The sequence below is a fragment of the Camellia sinensis genome, chromosome 3 (genome assembly GCF_055761805.1).
Source record: "Camellia sinensis isolate YWXY chromosome 3, ASM5576180v1, whole genome shotgun sequence".
In the NCBI taxonomy this organism is placed as follows: Eukaryota; Viridiplantae; Streptophyta; class Magnoliopsida; order Ericales; family Theaceae; genus Camellia; species Camellia sinensis.
The window spans coordinates 207,851,833-207,875,306 of record NC_138963.1 but is presented as its reverse complement, the minus strand read 5'-3'; positions in this window follow the sequence as shown (position 1 = coordinate 207,875,306).

The window sequence follows — 23,474 nt, the reverse complement described above, 5'->3', positions numbered from 1 at the left end:
TTTTATCCCATTTTATTTCAATAAACCAAACATAACATGAAATTTAAAATTATTTAAGGTACCTAACTTTTAGACAGAATTGGAGGATCAAGGGACTATCTTGCCTACCTTCTTTAGGGCCAAGCTTGTTGTACGTATCTTGTCACTAATAGATCCAATTCATTAATAAATCGAAGAGAAATCAGGCTCTTATAGGAAATTTTGAGATTGAAAAGGTCACATCTATTGGATAGATGGATCCATCAAATATTTTTATTTGATTGATACATTTCATTTTTTCGATAATTTTTTAAATTATTTATTTTTAAACACGATGGTAGTAAATAAATAAATAAATAAAAAATAAAAAACAATGAAGTGAGTTTCCATTTACTATGATAGATAGTAGTAATTGAAGGACCACAGTATTTGAATCCTTAACTTTAGTATTACAAAGTGTTTACTTAACAGTATAACCAAATTACAGAGCATATAATAAGATGAGGCTGTTCATCTCCTCCTCGGAGATGAATCCATTGCCATTGGCATCAGCGTTGCAAAGTCCACGCAAAGCTCTCCAGTCGGGAATCCAAGCTCCAAGTTCTTCAAAGGCTTTTTTTAGCTCTTTCCTCGACAGACGTCCATCGCCATTTTTGTCGTGCTTCTTGAATATACCCTTCAGTTGTTCTTCATTCAGGGGTTGATTAAAAGCCGTAACTTCGTATTCATCCCCAAAAGCCTTAACTTCGTAAATAGGCATGTTGATGTTTTATTGCTGAGGAATATATGGTGTGTGTGTGTGTGTTCCTTTTTTTTTTTTCTCCCCATTTTTATAATCGAAAAAATCATGTTTGGCATGGGCACAAAAGCTCAAATAAAGACTAAAAAGTTTGCCTATTTTGCACCAAGCTTACCAAATAAAAATGAACACTTAAAATAAATAAATAAGAGTCGAATTTTTAGCTTTCTGGATTACAAAGAGCACATAGGTGCCACACAGCCTAACTCCACAAATCCAAGTTTAGCCAGCATTTTTTCAAGACTCAAGGAACATATATTTTGAATACATTGTGGGCTTGGAAAATAATTTGAAAGTCTAAATTAAAAAAATAAAATAAAATTGTAGACTACTTGAGTTTCGCCTAAGTTCAATTCATTGAGGTCAAATTGAGTTGGGATAGACAAGGTTAAATTGAGAATCAAATTTGAACAACTCTCAATACAATTTGAGTGTGGCTTAGAGAACCCGACCAAACCCACGTGATCACTTGTTGGCCTCACATGCCTCTTTCTCCTGGCCGAAGGTCCTTTATTCCAAAATTCTTTTAACTTGTCCAAAACTATTTAGAAACTTTGAATTATATAAGAATATCAATGTGCAAAAATCTCGATACATCATTAAGTAATTATGAATATTTTGAGATAAAAATAAAGATTTTTGTGACATTCCCTCCACGAGTCAAGAATATATTATTAGGTCCAACTAGAATCCACAAATGCATTAAAATTTATTCTCATCACTGACTCTTCAAAGAGATAAAAGATTTTGTGGCTTTCTTTCCTCGAGTTGCATCAACTTGTTTTGCAAGTTTTCCCCAACCTTTTTGGGTGAATAGTTTTCCCCAACCTACCATGGGCATATTACGATTTCTTTATTTTATTTATTATTTTTTTAACGCCTCAAAATAAATGACAATAAACCATACATCATGTTCATTAAATAACAACATATGACAAAATAATTATCCTCCATTAATTCCAATTGCTTGTACAAAAGAGTAACATATACAGATATGCATTCACAAGTCTAATCCTGAATCTATACCATATATTACATGATAAAGAAATTGGATGAACATAAACAAATAAGATAATGCCCTAATGGCTGCAATTTTTCAAGACGGTGTTTGATTACAACAAAAGTGAGTTTTCAGCTCAATATAGATAAAGCCCTAGGCTTGTACAAAACTAATTACAATAAGTAAACAAAATGAAGCTCTTGCTCCAAGTCCTCTCAAGCTATTGCCTTGGCGGAAACATATCATCAGTACTTGAAAATAGTTTTCCACATAGGGTGAGTCAAAATCCAATAGAGATACTACAACACAGTTTATGAATCTTAACAAAGTCATAAAGTAAATGCATATACAATGTTTGTGACAAACATTTATATCTTTTTCCAAAAACCATGCAACGCCATGTTTATGTCACAATTCATAAAGCATTTTTTTTTCCCAATAGAAAATAGGGCTATGAAGACAACTTTGTGAATCTCTAGGTACGTATCTGCAAGTAGACTATACAAGTATTATCAATTTGTCATTTTTATCGGTATGAACTTGAAGGCTCGACACATATCTGTGCGGGTTTCTAGTGTTTTACCAAGGACACACAGGCCAACTTAATATTGTAACCGCACCCCCTGCCTAGATTCACCAAGTATTCACCTCTTTTCCTCAAAATGGTAAACATTTTTAATGTGTCAATATGCAACAATGCCCAATACAAATGGATGAGAAAATACTTTCAATTTTTCTAATTCTCATACAATTTCTACAACAATCATAGTTATCCTCTATTGATAGCCTAAAATTGATATCTCAAAATAGATAAATAATTTTCATAAAGATAAACTTTTTCAAAATCTCAAGATGGGAGTGATAATACATATCCAATTCCGCCATCTTCATCAACATCAATTCTATCTATCATTACAAAATCAACATTTGATATTCTTAGGGAAAAATTCCCTTTCCTTTATAAATCAATTTCAAAGATAAAAATCCATCATTTCTTCAAAACTCAACAATAAATACATTTTCTCAATCATCTCCAACAGCCCATATGAAAATCCATCTTTTTGATTTCAAGCCAAAGCCCTAGATTTGTCCAAAAATCTCACAATGACAATGTTGTTTCAAAATACAAATAACCAAGTTCAAAATCATAAGAAACTGTTGAACAATCCCTACTCAAGCTTAGAATACAAGAGAAGGAATGGAGAAACTTTAACAACGCCGAAATCCAACTTTGCTTTGATCAAAAGGAAGCTCTTGGAGTGTTCTACCTTTTTATCAAAGGGACACAGGTGAAGAAATCAATAGATCTAGGTGTATTTGTAAAGAGAATGAGAGTTTTAGAGAGAAAGTGTCTCAACTTAGGGTTTTGAAATATTTAGAGAGAAAGAGATAAAAAAGTGAGCACAAAAAAGGTAACTTTACGGATGGATAAACGCGTAGATTGGTTGAACGCAGGAAAGGTCGCTCGAGCAACTAGACGCAATAAGTTTGATCACTCAAGCACACAAAGTGACCGCTCGAGCGAAAAATACAAACTCCTAGAAGTTTTACAGACAGAGGATCATCGCTCGATCTCAAGAAAGACTACTTGAGCCAACATTGCTCGAGCGCAATAAAGACCGCTCGAGCAAAGAATACCATCTCCTAGTATCTCTGTAGACTTGTAAAAGTACTGGGAGTTCACAAAAACCTTTCGAGCGCAGGAATCACCGCTCGAGCGAAGAGGCAAAATTATGAGCAACAACAGTTTTGAAAAATAAGCTATCAACCTGTTTCAAATGCAATTGAGACACTCTAATAACCAAACTCAATGAGGAATAAGGAAAAACAAAACATGAACGATCATATAAGACAATGAAACTCGAATCCAAAATATCAAATGGATCGGCTATAAATCAGAATCGCTTTATTTTTTAAAAGAAATATTATTGTATATCCATAGTTGTTATAGAACTAACTATTGTAATAATCAAAATCATTTTATTCATAGCTTTTTCCCTAATTGATTATTTCAAAGTGGAAAATCCTATTTAAAACAATGAATCTACGGTGAAAGTGAAAGCAAGTAATAATAAAAACGTGGTATTGTTTATTGTTGGGTGAGTAAAGCCAAATCTTATAATAATTACACATTTAATCTAATTTTCTTTATTTTATGTAATTTAGTGAGGCTCACATTTTTTTTTTAAAAATTATACAGATATTTCTCTTAAAGTTTCTAACTATTATAGGATTCTCTCATATAATTTTTTAAATTATACTGCATTTTTTTTCTTTTTTTTTTCTTACACAAAAAAGTAATGCCATGATAACAAAATTTTAATAAAAAATATATATATAAATCTTATTGAATGAGTGATTTCAAAAGGAAGGTATTTGAGATTGAATTTTATAAAATTAAAATAAACTTTATCAACATTGTGGATGAGGTAACCAAAAGCATAAACTTTATTCTCCATTAAAAAAAAAAAGCATTTCTACAAAAGGATAAACTTTATTCTCGATTAAAAAAAGCATTTATGCACCATTTGACATCACCGGTGTGATACAACCTTGATTTCGTCACTGGTACACCAAGATTAACCTCCTATTCTTATTTGGAAAAATTCCGGCAGTGTTCGGTAGATTTTTCTAAAATTAACTTTACTCTTGTATTTTAATATTATGTTTGGTTTAAAATTTTAAATTATAATTTGAAATCAATTTTAAAATATATTTTGAAAACATGTTTGGTAAAATAGATAATTTTTAAATTTTTGGTCTATCCGATCGTCCGCCCAGATATCCTCTCGGACGTTCGGCTGGTTGACCAAAGCAGTATTTTTTTTTTTTTTTTTTTTGCAATTGCCAATCGCCACCTGTTATTTTGAAAAAAAAAAAATTTGTTTTTAATATTTTTTAAATATAGAAATTATTTTTTTAGACCAAAATGACAAATTATTTTTTTGAATTAAATTTTAAAAAGAGTTTGGTTATGAGTTTTAAATAAAATTTTTAATAGAGTTTTGAGTTGTGTGTTTGGTTATGAGTTATAAGTTTTTAAATTAAATTTTGAAAATTGTTTTCAAAACTCATAACCAAACAACTATTCTCATTTCATATGTCACATCAAAAATTTAAAACTTAATTCAAAACTCTTTTCAAAATCTATAACCAGATAAATTTTCTCTTTTCAAATCATTATTCCAAAACTCACCAACTCAAATTATAACTCTATTATCAAATTAAAATTCTAAAACTCTACCAAATACTGCCTGCAATTTTCAAAATAAATTTCAAATCAATGATAATTTTATTAATTTTAATAATTAAAGTTATAATTTTTTTTAATTTATAAATTGGCAACTATTTTGTAAAAACACCACTGATTTACAATTTTTTTTCTTCTTATTTTGATTAGAGTACAAAAATTAAATAAATAAATACAAATATACGAAGAAAAAAAAGTATGTGTCCACTCAACCAAAACCACTGCAATTGTTAATGTATATTATTAAATTATGCTTATCTATTTGTATCTCTATCCATATCTTGTATCTCTATCTCTTTCTATCTATCTTATTCTATACTTGTCTAACTTTCTTTTCAGCCTATATTTACATATTTCTCCTATTGTATTCATTCATTCAATTCAATAATACAGATACACAATTCTAACATGGTATTGGAGCTATAGATCCTAAAATTATAGCCTTATTTCTTTTCTTTTTCTACTTAGTCTTGTACACAGTGGTACTACAACATTTTATTTAATCACCCAAACACTGATCGAACTATTTTGCCATATTTTTTTCTCCAAAATTATTTTCCTTAGCATCAAACTAATCAGAATCTTCCCAGGATTCCACCAGCATCGATCTCACCACCAGAAAGTTTCTTACGCGCCCTCACGTGCCATTTTTGTGCTTGGCACGTCATCTTATTCCGCCTTCACTCTCACAAGCTCTCCTACGCGTCAGCCATTCCATCTGCTCAGCCGTCAACTAATCAGTCGCATCAGCCGTTTTCTCTCAGCCTCACGCCTGTTCTGGCCCAGTCACGTATGTGTCCCACACGCTGACGTCAGCTGTAATAACCCTCATTCTCGTTTTAGCCACGTTCATGTGCATTTGTATAATTTTATCTTGTTAAGCTTGCATTTGTGGACTTTGACTTGTTTTGCCTAAGTAAAGGTCCCTGTCTTGTTTTGTGCTTATGTGATTTGCCTAAGTGTTGCTTGCATGCTTTGTTCCTTGCTTGGTGTGTTAAGCCTAGGTCATCTTAAGCCTAGGTCATCTCAAGCCTAGGTCATTTCAAGCCTAAGTCATTTCAAGCCTAGGTCGTCTCAAGCCTAGGTCATCTCAAGCCTAGGTTATCTACCTTTGCTATCTCAAGCCTAGGTTATACCTTTGAGCCTTTTACACCTAGGCCATTGCACGCCAACTCTTAGGACCATCTTGGAACCACTTTGGTTGACCTCCACCTTCACTCTGACATATTGGCCGAGATGTCATTATCTAGGCCGAGATGTTAATCATCTAGGCGTCCTAGATCTTTGATCCTTACACCTAGTGATCTTGTTCCTGGACTGGTATGACCTAGACCGAGGTGTGGCACATCTAGGCCAAGGTGTGGCACAGTTAGGTCAAGTGTTATCCTTCCTAGCTGAGATCATTGAAGCCTTCTTGTCTGAAGCCTATGTCCTAATCCAAGATCATTGCCTTGTCAGAGTGCCCATGCCACCTTACTTATTATACACACTTTATCATACTCTTGTCTTTTCATTCTGGCATCTTTTTGAGGAGATCCAATCCGGCGATGCCACGTGTCACAGTAGAGGGTTAAGTCAGATTGTAGCTGAGAAACCCATATCACTTTCCATATCCTAGCCTTGTAGAGAGAGAAGCTCTAGGAAGAAGAGGAAGAAGTTCTTAAAGAGAGAACTAGATTTTCAAGTTTGATCTTCACACCTTGAACTGTTAGATTCGTGTTTTGAGGTTAGATTCTTGATCCACTCTTGTTGTTGTTTATGTTGATCTAATCACATTGTACGATCTAGCATGATTCATGAGCCATGCATTGATTTAAAGTTTGGTTTTAGAAAGAGAAAGTGATGTTCTTATGTTCTTGAAGAAAAATCATGTTTTGATCCGAAAGTTTGTAACAAGTTCCATGCTTTTGTATTGGTTTTCATGAAATCTTCAAGTGTGGGTACCCAGGTCCATGTTTTTGAACTCATAACATGAAATCTCAGATTTTGAATAAGAAGTTATGATTTTAGCATTCATGTTCTTCATATTCTTCAAGAGGAAACCCAGATTTTCAGACTTCATTTCCCTAAGTGTGGTCACCAAGACCACTCTTGCTTAGAGCTCATACATAGGCCAAGCATCGTATCTCACCTTGGCCTACCTTTCATGATCACTTGCACCTTAGCCTATCTTGCATGCACACATAGGCCGACCACCACACACCTAGGCCAACCACCACATACCTAGACCGACCATGGTACACCCTTGCCGGCACCTTGTAACATCTTGGCAGGCAGCCGCACGCCTAGGCCTAGGAGACCACACCTCGGCCAAGACTCCTTGAGTTCACCCAGCTAGGCCATTTTTGCGTAGATCATCTCTGTGCATCCATTCCAAGACCTGGTTGGTACCCAGCATGCTTTTCCAAGAAGAAAAACAGTGTTTTGACTCCCAACATATGTTTTGCTTTGTCTTGACTTGGTTTTGGAAAGAAATGCCGAGATCATTTTCATTCATGTAAAGCTTGTTTTAAGAATGCATTGCACAACCATCTTTGAGCATTACTTTTTGTCTTCTTGAAATGCATTTAGTGGACTTTGCCATGTATTTGTAGGTCTTGGATTCTTGCCTTAATCCCTACACCCGAAGAGCTATGTGAGTGGTATTTTTAATAAAGCTATGTTATAATGTTTTGATGAAAGCTCTGCTTTGTTTTGTTTTGGAAAAATATTTGATCAAGCATAAATGATTATCCTCCAATTTTTGTATCAAGTATTATGTTTGTTTTGATGACATTCTTGGAAGGTCCTTTCGTGCTAGGGGACGTTAAGCTTATGTAGCACCTTTATTTGAGATATCTCTTTGCCATCGACGGTCATGTACGGATGGTACCACCGACGGTCTTGTACGGGTGGGTTACATTTTTCCACCGATGGTTTTTCCGGGTGGGTTGTCTAACCGATTCCGGGTCGGCTACTGATGGTCGTGAACGGGTGTACTTCGATTCCGGGACGGTTATTTCCTTGTTTTGTCAGGAATGTCATCCTTTGTATTATGTAGATGTTATTAAACATCTCGAGAAGCTTTGAAAGACTTTGATTGATGAACTTGGTTCATCCCATGTTTTGTTACAAGTTATGATATGTATGGTTTTGATAAAGATCTCAGATATCATTCATTCAAACCTTTATTACTTATAATATTCACTGAGTATCCAAGCTCACCCTTCCCTTTATATATATGTAGGTGACGAGCAAGAAGGCAGTGACGCCTAAGATGTTATGTGCAAGATGTTTTGATTCATGTTTTGTATCATCTTGAAGATTATGCTTCTTAGTTTGTAATTCATGTCTTTTGTATATTTCGGCTTAAGAAGTCTTTTGATCAAGATGTAACATGTACTATATTTTATTTGTATTCAAGTTGTAAAACCATATTAAAATGTATGTCATTTCATTTAATTTATGCACAACTCTTATGGACTAATTAGATTTAAATTCATTGCTTTCGCACATGTAAGCCCCATATGTATACTTTGTTGTATAAATCTTTGTAAGTTAGCCTTTGGTAATCTCGAATTATTGGCCATCACAGCACCATTCTACTAGGGGCGGAATGGGGTCGTGACATCAGCCATAAGCTGCTAACATGCGTCGCGCCTTCTTTGCAACACTACGCAGCGCCTCAGCCGTGCTAACGTGAGCTGTGCCTTTGCTGACATCAGCTTCCCTCTTGCTGAAGTCAGCCCTGCACCTTGTTTGGCCAAAATTCCATTTTTGGCTTGTTTCACCTATTGTTTTCACCTATTCTGATCATTTGGTCTGGTTTCCGACTATTTTCGACGTTCCGGATTCATTGATGCACTCTGTTTTATCCACTTCTACTCCACCATCTTTGGTTCTCATTTGTGATTCATTATTTAATCACCTCATGGCTTGTTCAGACAGTTATCCTCAACAAGGTCGCTATTCTGAACCTTCCACAATATACAGTTGAGATAAGTCCTTAGCACATTTTGCATCTACTACAGTTGTCTCCGGTTCCTTATCCGTTGTTGCCCTGTCATCACCCTACATTTTTCTAGACATTGAAGCTATTGTCAAAAAGGTTATTTCTACCTTTGGTACACCCTCTACAGTCCTCTTAGTTACTCCAGGTACCTCTTTTTGGTATTTTGATTCCATTTGTTATAACCATATGATCTCTAACCCTACACTTTTCTCCTCTATTACATCTTTTTCTACGTTACTTATTATTCACACTGCTGATGGCTCTCAAATGCATGTTAGTCATATAGGCCATATTTCCACCTCTACTATTTATTTACCCCACACTTATTGAATCCCTAATCTTACACTTAATTTTGTTTCAATTGGTCAACTCTGTGATCTCGGCCTTACTATTATCTTTTCTCCAACTAGTTGTGTTGTGTAGGATTCGAAGACGAGATAGACTATTGGGATCGGTTGTAGACATGGCGGTCTATATGAGCTCATCCACCTTCGCATTCCCTCATCCAATCCTTCCACTGTCTAGACTGCTGCTCCTACTACTCCTAGTTCTTCTCTTGCCTTATGTCATTCTCGATTATGTCATGTTTCTTTTGGTCGTTTACGATCTCTCGTTTCCAGTGGTCAGTTAGGTCCTGTTTCAAATGATAAAATAGATTGCCTATCTTGTCAACTAGTAAAACAATCTGCTTTACCATTTCCATTCAGTACTTCTATGTCTCATGCACCTTTCAATCTCATACACTCAGATGTTTGGGGATCGATACCTAATACCACTATGGGGGGTTCTAAATACTTTGTCATTTTTGTAGATGATTTCACTCGTTTTACCTGATTATTTCTTATGAAGTCTGGCTCTGAGTTACCACAAAATATACTATGATTTCTCACAAATAGTCAAAACTCAGTTTTCTTTTACCATCAAACTTTTCCATGTTGATAATGCCCAAGAATACAAAGAAACAATTTTTTTGAGATTCCTATATCAAAATGGCACTATTTCTCACTATTCTTGTCCTGGTACCTCCCAACAAAATGGTCATGCTGAGCGTAAAAATCCTCATCTTTTAGATAATATCCATGCTTGTTTAATTTCCTCTTCTTGTCCCAAGCGCTTTTGGGGGGGAAGCCGCTCTCACAGCTGTCTATACTATCAACTATGTTCCTTCTCCTACCATCAACAATCATTACCCATATAAGCGCTTATATGGCCAACCTCCTGTCTATTCTCGTCTCTGTGTGTTTGGATGTGCTTGTTTTGTCCTCCTTCAACCACATGAGCGTTCCAAATTAGAATCTCAAGCCCGTCTGTGTTGCTTCTTGGGGTATGGGATTGAACATAAAGGCTATCGTTGTTGGGATCCTATTTTTTAACATCTTCGTGTCTCTCGTCATGTGGTATTTTGGAAAAACAAGATGTTTTCATCTATATCTAAGTTTCATTTGTTCACTCCTCCCACTATATCATTCTTCACAGATCCTTCTTTTTTGTTTGATGAGCTTGATATAGACACTACTTTTGCCATGCTGCCTCTGGCTCATCCTAAGGATCCTGCTCCGTCTCCTGGTCCTACAAATGCTCCACTCCCTAATCCTGCTCTCAGTCCTGCCATGCTGCCTCTGGCCCATCCTAAGGCTCCTGCTTTGCCTCTTGGTCCTACTTTTGAGGTACCTCTTCGTTATTCTACTCAAGGAACATGATTTTTTGTCCTTCTTCGTGATTTCATTGTTGGTTCTACTGCATTTTCCTCTCATGAATCTACTTCCTATCAAGAGGCTTGTTTTAACCCTTTTTGATAGAAAGCCATTACTGATGAATTACAGGCTTTTGATAAAACTCATATTTGGGATGTGGTTGATCTTCCTCATAGTAAAAGTGTTGTTAATTACAAATGGGTTCACAAGCTCAAGACTCATTCTGATGGTTCTATTGAGCATTACAAAGCTCGTCTTGTTGCATGGGGGTTTACTCAAGAATATGGGATTAACTATGAAGAAACCTTTGCTCCTGTTGCCCATTTGACTTTTGTTCGTAGCTTACTTGCCGTTGCTGCTGCTTGCCACTGGAAACTTTGTTAGATGGATGCGAATAATGCATTTCTCAATGGCTATCTTACTAAGGAAGTTTATATGCAACCTCCACTTGGTTCCTCAATTCTGCCCTCCAAAGTCTGTAAACTTCGCCATGCTTTATATGGTTTGAAACAAGCTCCTCGTGCCTAGTTTGCCAAGTTTAGCTCTACCATTCATGATTTTGGATTCTTCTCCAGTGCCTATGATTTTGCTATTTTTATTCATAAGACAGTGTGGTACTATTCTTCTTCTTCTTCTTCTTCTTCTTCTTCTTCTTCTTCTTCTTCTTCTTCTTCTTCTTCTTCTTCTTCTTCTTCTTCTTCTTCTTCTCTATGTGGATGATATGATCATCATTGGAGATGACACAGTGGGTATCTCTAGTCTCAAACAGTTTCTTAGTCGCCAGTTTGAGATGAAGGATTTGGGTCTTCTCAGTAATTTTCTTGGCTTGGAAATCTCTCATGACCTATCTGGTTATTTTTTCTCCCAAGCCAAGTATACTTCTAATCTCTTCGCTCGTGCTGGTCTTACCAATTGTAAGACTGCCTCTACTTCCGTTGATCCAAAAATCTCACACCTTTTGATGGTCACCTGTTGTCTGATGCTACTTTATATCGTCAGCTAGTTGGAAGTCTTGTCTATCTCACGGTTACTCGTCCAGACATTGCTTATGCTGTTCACATTGTTAGTCAGTTCATGGATGCTCCTTGTTCTCCGCACTATGATGTTCTAGTTTGCATTTTACGTTATCTCAAAGGCACTATGTTTCATGGTCTTCACTACTCCGCTCCCTCTTCCCTACAGTTACATGCATTTTCTAATGTTGATTAGGCAGTGGACCCTACTTATCGCCATTCTACTATAGGATTCTGCTTCTTCTTGGGTGACTCTCTCATTGCCTGGCGTAGCAACAAGCAAACTCTTGTTGCGCGTTCTAGTACTGAGGCTGAGTATTGTGCTCTTTCTGACACTATTTAGGAGCTTATGTGGCTTCGCTGACTTCTTTCTGATATGGGGGTTTCTCATTCTACTGTGCTTAACCTCTATTGTGATAATCAATGTTCTATTCAGATTGCCCATAATGATGTCTTTCATGATCGCACTAAGCATATTGAGATTGATTGTCACTTCATATGACAATATGTTACTAGTGGCATTGTTCGTCTTATCTTTATTATCTCTGCCAATCAGACAACCAACATCTTCACCAAGGCTCATCCTCCTGGTCGTTTCAATGATCTAGTTTCCAAACTCAAGTTGGTTGATGCCTGCTCACCTTGAGTTTGAGGGGGCTGTTAATGTATATTATTATATTATCCCTGTCTTGTATCTCTATTTCTAGCTCTATCTCCTTGTATCTCTATCTTCTTCTATACTTATCCTTGCTATACTTATTCAGGTTTCTTTCAGCCTATATGTACAGGCTTTTCCTATTGTATTCATTCATTCAATTCAATAATACAGATACACAATTCTAACAACAACAAAGTTATTTTTTTATTTTTAACATACAACAAAGTTATTCTGATCACTAAGAGTTATGCTCAACTTATTTACGATTTTATTTTATTTATTTTTAGAAATATTCACACTGTTTGGTTTGAAATTTTAAATAAAGTTTTTGAATTGTTTGTTTTTTGTATTTTTGTGAACTTTTTAAATACTTAATATTTTTTTTTAGATTTCTCCACATGCTTTTATTTTTAAATGTATTTAAAAAATAAAATATTTTGACTAAAATATGAAAAAATTCATTAAAAAAAATAAAAAAAAAATTATCTAAAATTTTAAAACCAAACAATGATTGTTATTTCTACAATATACTAGATAGCTATTATAAACGATGTCAATAAACAATAACGATGATTTCCAATCCAACCATATAGGAAGGATCATATACTTCTTATTATCATAATAGTAATTAAGGACCAGGCTTGATTCCCAACTAATTATGCATCCATATATGTTATATATAGTTTTGTTAATTTGTGTTTATAACATATTAAGAAAAATTTAAGAAGATGGTACATTATTTATCACGCATACTTCTACATAAATTGTACAATCTTATTAAATTTCTTAACATGGATTATGAGAAAACACGTTAACGAAATTCACATATTGTAGGCATGACCTATTGAGTAGTATGGACCCTTTTATTACAAGGCCCAAATTTGCCCAACAACAGCAGCATTAGAGGAGAGAGTACTAGATTGAGAAAATGGTTACTTTTAGTGGCTGTGATCTTGAAGAGAAATAATTACAAAAGAGAGAAAGAGAAGATGCAAAAGATGGGGGTTTTGCTGAAAGATAAGGCTCTGATCTTCGCATACGCACATATTTCTCATTGGGTTAAACATAAAAATGGAGCCCAAAAAAATAAAAATAAATATAAATAAATAAAAATAAAAAACAAACAAACAAACAAACAAACAGACAGAAAAATTTAAATCACCAGTCGTTCATTATAAACTCATCATAAATCTAATTTTCTTTGACTTGGCTTTCCATTCGTATATGTTTGTTTGTTTTTTTTTTTTTTTTTTATCAGCAAAAAAACTCTTTATTGATGATAACAAACAAACATTACATCTAGGTATACATAAACAAAAAGGGAAGACAAGAGCAAAAAGCATCATTGCAAACCTCCCCAATCCCAACTAGGTTGGCACTAAGGAGAAAACACAATCATCTGCTAGCTCAAGCCACGATGTTGGTGTCACGACCCAAACGCGGCCCTATGGGTTTAGCACCGTAACCGGCCAATAATCCGAGATTACCGAAGGCCTGCTTAACAGTAATACAGTAAAACAGAGTACAGGGCCTGGCGGAAGTCAATACAGTAAATAAACAATGTCCAATGAGCTGTGACAGTCTGTATGCAAAAAGACTTTTCATACATATATACGTAAACAGTACAGAACAGTATGTACAATATTTACATTCATTCCGAATAGGGACTCAATCCCTTATAGAGTAGTACAGTACAGTGCTATCAGTCTATACAGTTCACAAAACAGATACAAAGACAGCAGGGGGAAATAAAAGACCCCTAAGCCATAGCATGGCAGGCTCGGAACCTCGCAGTGAGGCACATAGGTTGGCTTGACAAAGCAGGAGTTTACTCCGACGCTTCTAGCCGCGTTCTGGTGCCTGTACACCTACATATATATATATATATGAGTAGTGAGCTAAAGCCCAGTTAATAACATAATGCATAAAGGGGTTAAGAATGAATGTCCTTACAGTAATGAAAACAGTTCATTAAATCAGTATTTCAATCGTTCAGTTAGTACAGTCCTATGTGGTACATCCATTAGCATAACAGTACAGTAAACAGTAGGTCTTAAAAGACCGAACAGTAGTGATGGCCATCAGTCAGTAAACAGTAGTGGTTCTAACAAGGGAACCGACAGAGATCTCTGTGACAGTAACAGTAAACAGTAGGTGCCAAGGATGCCACAATACAGTTCAATATACAGGACATACATTCATTCAATTAACAGTATTCAATTCAAAAACAATACAGTTCAGTTGTTCAGAAAATAATCATTTTTGAACATATCTTTACACAATCGTTACTCACAGAGTTCTGGGCTACAGTAAGCTAGAGCGCGTCCTCTCGGAAAGCCAACCCTAAACAGTTAACAGATTGAACACACACTAAGCTACACAATCGGAAGAGATAATAATTTAACCCCTAATTTGCCCCGGTGTGTTCTACGTCTATATCCTCATTAAGATGCTTTAAACTAGGCCTAATAATGCCTAGGATGAGATGAGGATGTAAAGATGCACTTGAAAAAACATTTTCAGAATTTTCGGGAAACAGGGGTCACGCTCGAGCGTAGGTTACTCCGCTCAAGCGTAGGCTTACCCGCTCGAGCGTTCTGCAAAATGGAACAAAAGTGCTGGATAGGCGAAAATCACACTTGATTGGGCGCTCGACACCCGCTCGAGCATGAGACACAATGTCCCGCTCGAGCGTCAATTAATCCGCTCGAGCGGACTTCAAAACAGAACAAAAATGCTGGGAGCACGATTTCCACGCTCGAGTGCCAGTCACCCCGCTCGAGCGTGAGTCCAAATTCTGGAAATTCCAGATTTGAACCTCAAGCTCAAAACCAAGTTTTCAAACCATAAATTCGATCCTCTTGGGCCAATTTTCCAGAAAGCACATCAAAACTCATACTTTAACATGATTCAAAACTCAATTTGTAAAATCAAAGCCCGAGGGTGTTTCAAATAAATCCAATTCAAACCAATTTCCATGAATATGAAGAACATGCAAACATGCATGAATTCAAACCAATTCAAAGCTTCAATTTCATGCTCTAGTGAGCCAAATCTTTCAAAAACATGATGAGTTCATGGTCTTTTGTAAAATATGAGCATGCATGTACAATTTTATGAAAGACAACTTCAAAACTTCAAAATAAAAGCATGCATGCATGAACTAGGCTCCAATTCAACATACATGGGCCAAAACAAGGCTCAAATCACTAGAGGCTCAAGAACTAAGCATGAACAAGTTCAAATACATTAATAGAAGGTTAAATTCTCATACCTAAGTCTTGAATTCTAGGCAAGGAAGCTCAATTATGCGAATTTATACTTCAATCCCTTCAATTTCCAAGCAAATCTACAAGTGAACTCGATTCTCATCCTCACTCTCTCTATGGTCGGTTGAGCTCTCAAAGTGTGGCTGATGAAATGTGTTAATTGAATGTATACAAGTCTCCAAAGGTGTAAGGTAGTGGCCACTAAGTGGTGAGATTGTAAATAAGTCCAACTCTATGCAATTATCAATATTTAATCTAATTTAATCATACCAAACCAGTTTTCGGATAATTACACCATAAAATCACATAAATTACGATGATCACAAATCATCAATCAATTTCGGATTCGGCCGCCGATAAGGCCTTCAATTAGCAGTTTAACGCAAAGGCGCGAACAGATAATTGATTAACCCAATAGATAGAATTACAATTAAACAGGTATGCTTAGTCAATTCGGTTTCAATTTCAGTCAGTCAGTTCAGTAATTTAATCAGATCAATCATCAGCCATAATCAGTTCAGTTTAACGGAACGGTAATCAGTGGTTATTCGGTAAACAGTGACGAGGGTTGTTACAGTTGGTGAGAAACCAACTAAAGAGAGAACATGCAAAACTAAGACAGCAAACCAGAGCAAAAACAGATCACAACAAAAACAGAACAGACCTTCGACTCCAAGTCATTGAGACTCCAACGGTAACATTATACAACAGCAGTATACAGCAACAGCATACACTAATGACAGATATACACAACAGATGATCACAAAAACACAGACATATAACATTCTAGCAGCATCACCCAGAGCACAACCTTTGAGCACCCAAGCATAAGACAACCAGCCCTGCATCAACACACACAAGAAACCAGTGGCCTTTGACCATGCTAACAAGAACACCACCCAACAAACACTCCCAAACAGCAAAGCAATCAAACATTTGAACTGAGAGTCAATTGGTGGTGCCAAAAAGCAAAACAACTAAATAGAGCATTTGTTGCAGAAGCCACTATTCAGCCACCACTCTTGCTGCAATACAAAAGCAACAATCACATCACAATCACAGCAGCGCAGACCACAAACAACAGAAGCCAACCACAAACATCAGCCACTTTCCTGAGACTCCAGCACACAACAGCAGAAGGAGTGCAAACTCATTCTTCAACTCCTTTATGTATTCAGCAGCACAGACCAGAACTACTTCATATAGCAACATACAACAGCCACAGAGCATCAACATACAACAGCAACATTCAGCAGCCCTACAGATCCAAGAGTAGCAGCAACAATTAGTACCACAGCAATTAGGTTCACTCCAATCCATCAGCAGCCCTAACACACCTCACTTGATGTATCTCCTGATCTAAAACTTGCAGCATCCAATGACACACTAGCAGCAGAGTAGGAATACATAGCAGAAATACCAGCAACAGAGCATAACTACTAGAAAAAAAAAAAAAACTAGAATTCACCCTTCATCTGAATCTGTGTCTGTCCAGTAACCATCCTCAGCTTAACACCTCCACTATTTCACCCTAGAAGATCACTTAGCAGCATCACAACTTTTCTACTTTATACACCAGTACCCGTCACTTCATACATTGCCTGATCTGTTTTAAGTTTGAAACAAACTGATTAATTAAATAATATCTTCCCACCATATTGGACTTCAATCACATGGCCACCCTAACCTTGATAATCTTACACTGATCTTCACTGTTGGGCTGAACCTCATTAAAGATGACATCAATTCTATGCTTCTAAACAAACCAAAAAATTGTTACAGGAATTGCTTTCCATATCTGTAATTTCATTTTTTAAAACTTCCAGTCACTCCACCACTAAAGCAGCCCTTCTATTGTACCAGACACTACCCATTGCATACCCCACCATTTTATTATGCTAGACCATATATTCCATACAAAATGATAGTGCAACATTATATGATTTAATGACTCATCCTCTGTTCCACACAGAGCACATAAAAATCCTACTCTTGGATCAACAACCCCAACCTTATGTAGAAAATCCATTGTCTTTATTCTCCATTTCCATTGTATATGTGATGGTAATGATGGGTTCAATCAAAGGAGATTCTAAGCATAAATATGTGGTGGTGGTCGATGGTCATTAGCTTTTCTGCGGCCATTGATGGCTATCGATATGGATGATAGGGGCTTTTGTTGAAGGATCCAAATCATGAGGTTGCAAAGGGTGTGAGTGAGTTTAGGTAAGGACGGTGAAAAAAAATCAAAGCAAAGAGATGAAAGGTAGGAAGAGATATAATTATTGTGGACCATATTTTTGCTTATGTGGCACCATATAAGTGGATGCTGGTAAAAATCCATATTTCTAAAACGTCCGTGAATAATTTATTCTCTTTTCAGAATATATGAAGAAACCGATAAAATAATAATAATAATAATAATAATAATAATAATAATAAAAAATAAATAAATAAATAAATAAATAAATAAATAAAAAGTCTCTAGAGAAAGTGCACACCATACTTTGCATATTAAAAGCCAAGTGCATGACTAGGCTTCCTTAAAAAACAATTACATAAATCAAGAGTTAATCTAACGGTTGAGGTACGCTCCTTTATCAGACATAATGTTTGAATTCGTGTCTTCTCACTGTATTATTCAGGTTTCCCAACCATTGTTCCCTTTCTACCAATTGCACGAAAAAAAAAAAAAAAAAAATCCTGTATAGCCATGCATGGAGACGACAGATAACGTAGACACACAGACATATACGCTGAAAAAAAAAGAAGCAAACATGACTTTTTTTAGCATGGAACAATTCACACATTCAACTTTTTTTGTGCAAAATCAGCAAGGTTGTTGATCCTGTTCTCATCGACAAAACCGTTGCCATTCTTGTCAGCAGAATTTATTCCATGGTTGCTATTTGACGTCGAAAACCAACCTCCAGCGGCATGGACCGCTTCTCGGAGTTCATTTTTGCTTATTCGGCCGTCGTTGTCTGCATCTTATTCTCTCATCAACCACACTTTGAACTGTTCGATCGTCATCTCGATTTTGCCATCTGGACTCAGACCCTTATAACTAGAATTAGATCTAGATGCGAAAAGAGGCATGTTAGTTGTTGTGTGGAATAGATATGAGACATTGTTGCTTGACAATGTTTAGGGGTGATAATGAACTTTATATAAGAGTTATGTTTGTAGCCTGTTTACAACTTTATGTTATTCTAACTTATCTGGTTGAGTCTCTCTTTTTCTATGAAGGCTCTAACTTTGAATCTACAAAGTAGTGTGATTTTAGATTGATTTTTGTGTAAGTAGCATAACTGCTTTATTTAAGAGAGGGTTCTTATGTTCATGGTCTATTCAAGACTTTATGTTATTCCAACTTATCTGGATGAATCTCTATTTTTGTGTAAAGGCACCGATTGAGAATCTACGCAACATGGTGGGAATTTAAAGCATTTGCAACATGCTTCAAATTAAGTATTTTAACTAGTCTTTCACTATTTTCTTTTTTTTTTTGGTTCTTTTTTTAACTATTTAAAAATATTAAACAATACAAACTCGCGAGGCCTAGCACTAACTGTGCAATACAAGAAAGACTATAACGGGAAAGAAACAAATAACTTAAAAAAGCCCCACAATGGAGATTAAGAAATCAATATATATATAGCCTTTGCCGAGCTAGTTTAATTAGTTGGTTATAGGGGCCCATAATAATAAATAAATAAACAAATCTTATTTGTTTATAATTTTTAATACTAATGTGATGTAACTTTTTGTTTATTTGGGTAAAAAATTTTTTTTTTTTTTTTATATTTTCTACTGTTTGGTATAATGAAAAACGAAATTCAACGGAAAATAAATATATTTGGATAAAAAATGTTTTTCACTTTTAAAGGGCAAACAATATTTTCCAGACTAAAATTTACTAATGTCTGAAAGATGAACTTAACAATGGCAATTGATCGAAATACCCGTGAGGTGTTTGTCACGCAAGAATGTCGATTATCCTAAAGTTAGAAAAATGGTAAACTTCTAGTTGATCGATTATCCGTGAGGGTGTTTAATTTTCTGTGATTTCATAAGACATATTCTGGTTGGAAAAACAAATAGTGGTTTATGCTATTTTGACAGATAGCGGTAATATACTGTCTCTTTTCTTTGACAACTAGTAGTAATATACTGGTGTCATTAACAATTGCAGAATATTAATTTGTGTTACAGAAAATTATTGTGGTATTTTATTTTTCTAGTTTAAGTAACAAGGAAAATAAAATTATTTTGTGTAATAATTTATTTTTTGGTTTTAGTAGCAAGAAAATTAATTTGTGTTTTAATTTTTTCTGATTTTTATAATCAGAGATTATGGCTACTACAACTGAAACTGCAACTGGAAGTGGTACTCCGATTGTTACACCAACACCGGTCCCTATCCAGAACCATATTCATGTACCAATAAATCATGGAGAAAAATCGAAAAAATTTAACAGTACTGAGTTTAAGAGATGGTAGCAGAAGATGCTGTTCTATCTTACAATTCTTAATTTGGCTCGATTTCTCTATGAAGAGGCTCCAACACTTAAAGAGGGTGAAAGCGATTGGCAAGTTGTTGCCGTTGTAGATGCTTGGAAACATTCAGATTTTCTGTGCAGAAACTACATCCTCAATGGCCTTGACAACATACTGTATAATGTTTAAGGTCCTTTGAAGTCGGCAAAAGAATTGTGAAATTCTTTGGAGAAGAAATACAAGACAGAAGATGCTGGCAAAAAGAAATTTGTTATTGGTAAATTTCTGGACTTTGTTATGGTAGACTCCCAAACGGTAATTTCTCAAGTTCAAAGTTTTCAATTAATTTTACATGATATTCATTTAGAAGGTATGTCTCTTAGCGAGTCTTTCCAAGTCGCTGCTTTAGTGAAAAAGTTACCACTGATTTGGAAAGATTTCAAAAATTATTTAAAACATAAATGCAAAGAGATGATCATGGATGAACTTATTGTAAGACTGAGAATTGAGGAAGATAACCGAAAGGATGAAAAGAGGAAGGGGAAAAATCCCATTGAGTCCAAGGCTAATGTGGTTGAACAAGTTCATAAACCATATAACAAAAAGAGGAAGTTTATTGGAGATAGTCCTAAACAAGGCGAGAGTGTAGACACCCCATTTTTGACCATCCTCAAGACTTGGACGTCATCGTTTGAACACTCGATGATCATCCATGTTCGTGTTCGTCTTGAGTTCTCGGAGGTTTCGGTCACGCGCCTTGCCTTAAGACCTCTCGACTTGTTTGTTTTGTGCTTGGTTGTGCACCAAACACTTGTGTTTTTGCTTTTGAGGGTAGGGAATGGCTTGTTGGCCATCCCCACACCTCACCGGCCTTGGCTTGAGGCCACCGACTTTGTTTTCTTGCTACCGGCCAAAGATTTTGGTCGGTCGGCAATGTTTTTGGTCGGCCGGCCATTTTTGTTGGTCAATTGGCCATATTTTCCAGCCGACCCCTTTCCATCTGCTTTTGACAGATATTTTATGCCAGCTGTCATAGCTGGCATCCACATTACACCCCATCCATACACGTATGGAGGGATTTGCCTCTTGTTTAGCTTGTTTAGGAAGCTTGGCATTTGAACCTCTATAAAGAGGGAGCTCCTCCTCCCTCCTCCAGGTTTAGAAAAATTAGATTAGAGAGTTTAGATATAGTTTTGTATCTATACTCCCTTGTTTGATTATATTTTTGTGCACTAAAGTGAGTTTTGTCTTATTTTTGCACTAGAACACCTAGCATTCCACCCTCCTTGGGTTGTTGAGGCCTTAGAAGGTTGTTGTTAGGGTTCTTGGACTGGTTTTGACCAAAGAAAGGTGCTGGAGCTATCTTTCTAAAGAAGGTCTATAAGGGTGAGCATCCTTACTTTAGTTACCCCTTTCTTGCTTAGGCTTTTAGCCATTCTTGCTTATTGTTTTAAGCTTCGACTACAACTGATAAAAGTTCTGATTTTGTGTGCTTTAGAACTTTGTTTAAGGTCACTTTGAGGTTTGGGGTTGTCTCCCCCCTCCAAGGCCTTGTTAGGCCTTGTTTTAGGCCATACCTTTTGGCCATTGTTTTGGTCTTTGCATGACCTCTCTACCACTGAAATCCAGAGGATTTTTAGGGGTGGAGAGGTGGTTTTGAGGTCCTAAAAAGGAGAGGGTCATCCCCTCTCCTTGTTGTCTTTAATGCTTGCATAAATGGCTTATGTGGTAGCATGTGTGTTTAGTTTGTTTTATCTCCATTTCAACATGTATTAGGCTTTGTTTTGCCATGATACACCTCTGTTTTGAGTTGGTTTAGACATTCCATGTATGCTTCATACACTTGTCTTGTAATCCCATAATTTGGCCTTAACATGCATCATGTTGTAACACGTGTTTTTCGCATGATTTTGGCTCAACTCCATGAAGCTTTTAGCCTTGTTGTAGCATGCTTAAGCTCTGTTTTTCATTGTTTTGGTTATGCTTGCATTGTTTTGTATAGCCACCATGCAATCTAGCTTGTTAGCTTTGAGTGTCCAAGTTGCTAGCATGCTCTATGTGGATCATTTCAGTGGTTTGGCATCACTTAGAATGTTATTTCAATCCACATTTCATACTTATAAACTTACACTTATCACTCCTTTAATGTCTTAAAGAGTTTGTGTTTTATACCTCATGAATGTGTCATTGTGTATGCCAACATGTTTGGGTATTCGGGATGACATCTAAGTGGGTTTTTGGGCTCATTTTGACGTGTCATACCTTTGATTTTGGTTTCCTAAATCATGCCATGTTTGGTTGTATTAGGTGTAGTGTAACACCTCTTTGATGGCCTTGCATGCCTCATGATTTTTCCCTTTTGTTTTAGCTTGTTTTGGCTTTGATCATTGCATGTTTTAGGCTCACTTTAGCATGATTTAGGACTGTTTTGGGTCATACTTGCCATATGCTCTTTGTTTTGTGTAGCTTTAGTTCAAGTCCCTCGACTAGTCTTAGGTTTCAGTCTTGAGCATGCCATACTTGACTTGTTTATGTGATTTGGCATCACTCCTAGCCTTATTTCAGGGCATGTAATGTTGTCACATTTGCATGCTTTCCTTTTCTTTTAAGCGTTCTTAAAAGTTGCCCTTTTATGCTTAAGTATTGGACCATTTAGCATGCATGTTTGTATGCGGTTTTGTCCCTTATCCCTTAGCATTTTGGTCGCTGATTTGGGCTTATTCGAGAGCTACCCATTTTGGTTTAAGACCATTCCCGCATGTTGCTGCATGCTTCCCTCACATGTTGTCGCATACTTGGCCTATTAACATGTTGTTGCATGTTTAAGTTGTATTGAATTTGGTATGCATCTCTCGTTAAGTTGCCTAACATGTTGTTACATGCTTGCCTATCCTCACATGTCATCACATGTTCGCCTTGCATGCTTGAACGTCCATGTTGCATCTTGCATGCTTGTCTAGGTTGCATTGCATTTGGCATGCTTGTTACCCACGCCATGATCATGTTGCATTAGTTTTGATCAACCATGATGGAGGTTAGGGCCCTCATTTGTTTTGTGTGCATTTCATTTGACATTAAAATCTACACTTGGCACCTTGGGCCATCATGCATTGAAATGCGTGATTAATGGCCCGAGGATCGAGAACCATGCTCCTTTGAGTCTCAAACATGATAAGGAGGGTGGTGGTGCAAACATTGCTTTGAAAATGCATCGCCATGTTCTGTCTGCCCTCTACTGCAACAAAACAGGATTCTGCAGGAAGAGATGGTCGGTCAACCATCTTCAATGTCGGCCGGCCATTAATTGTTAGCCGAGATTAC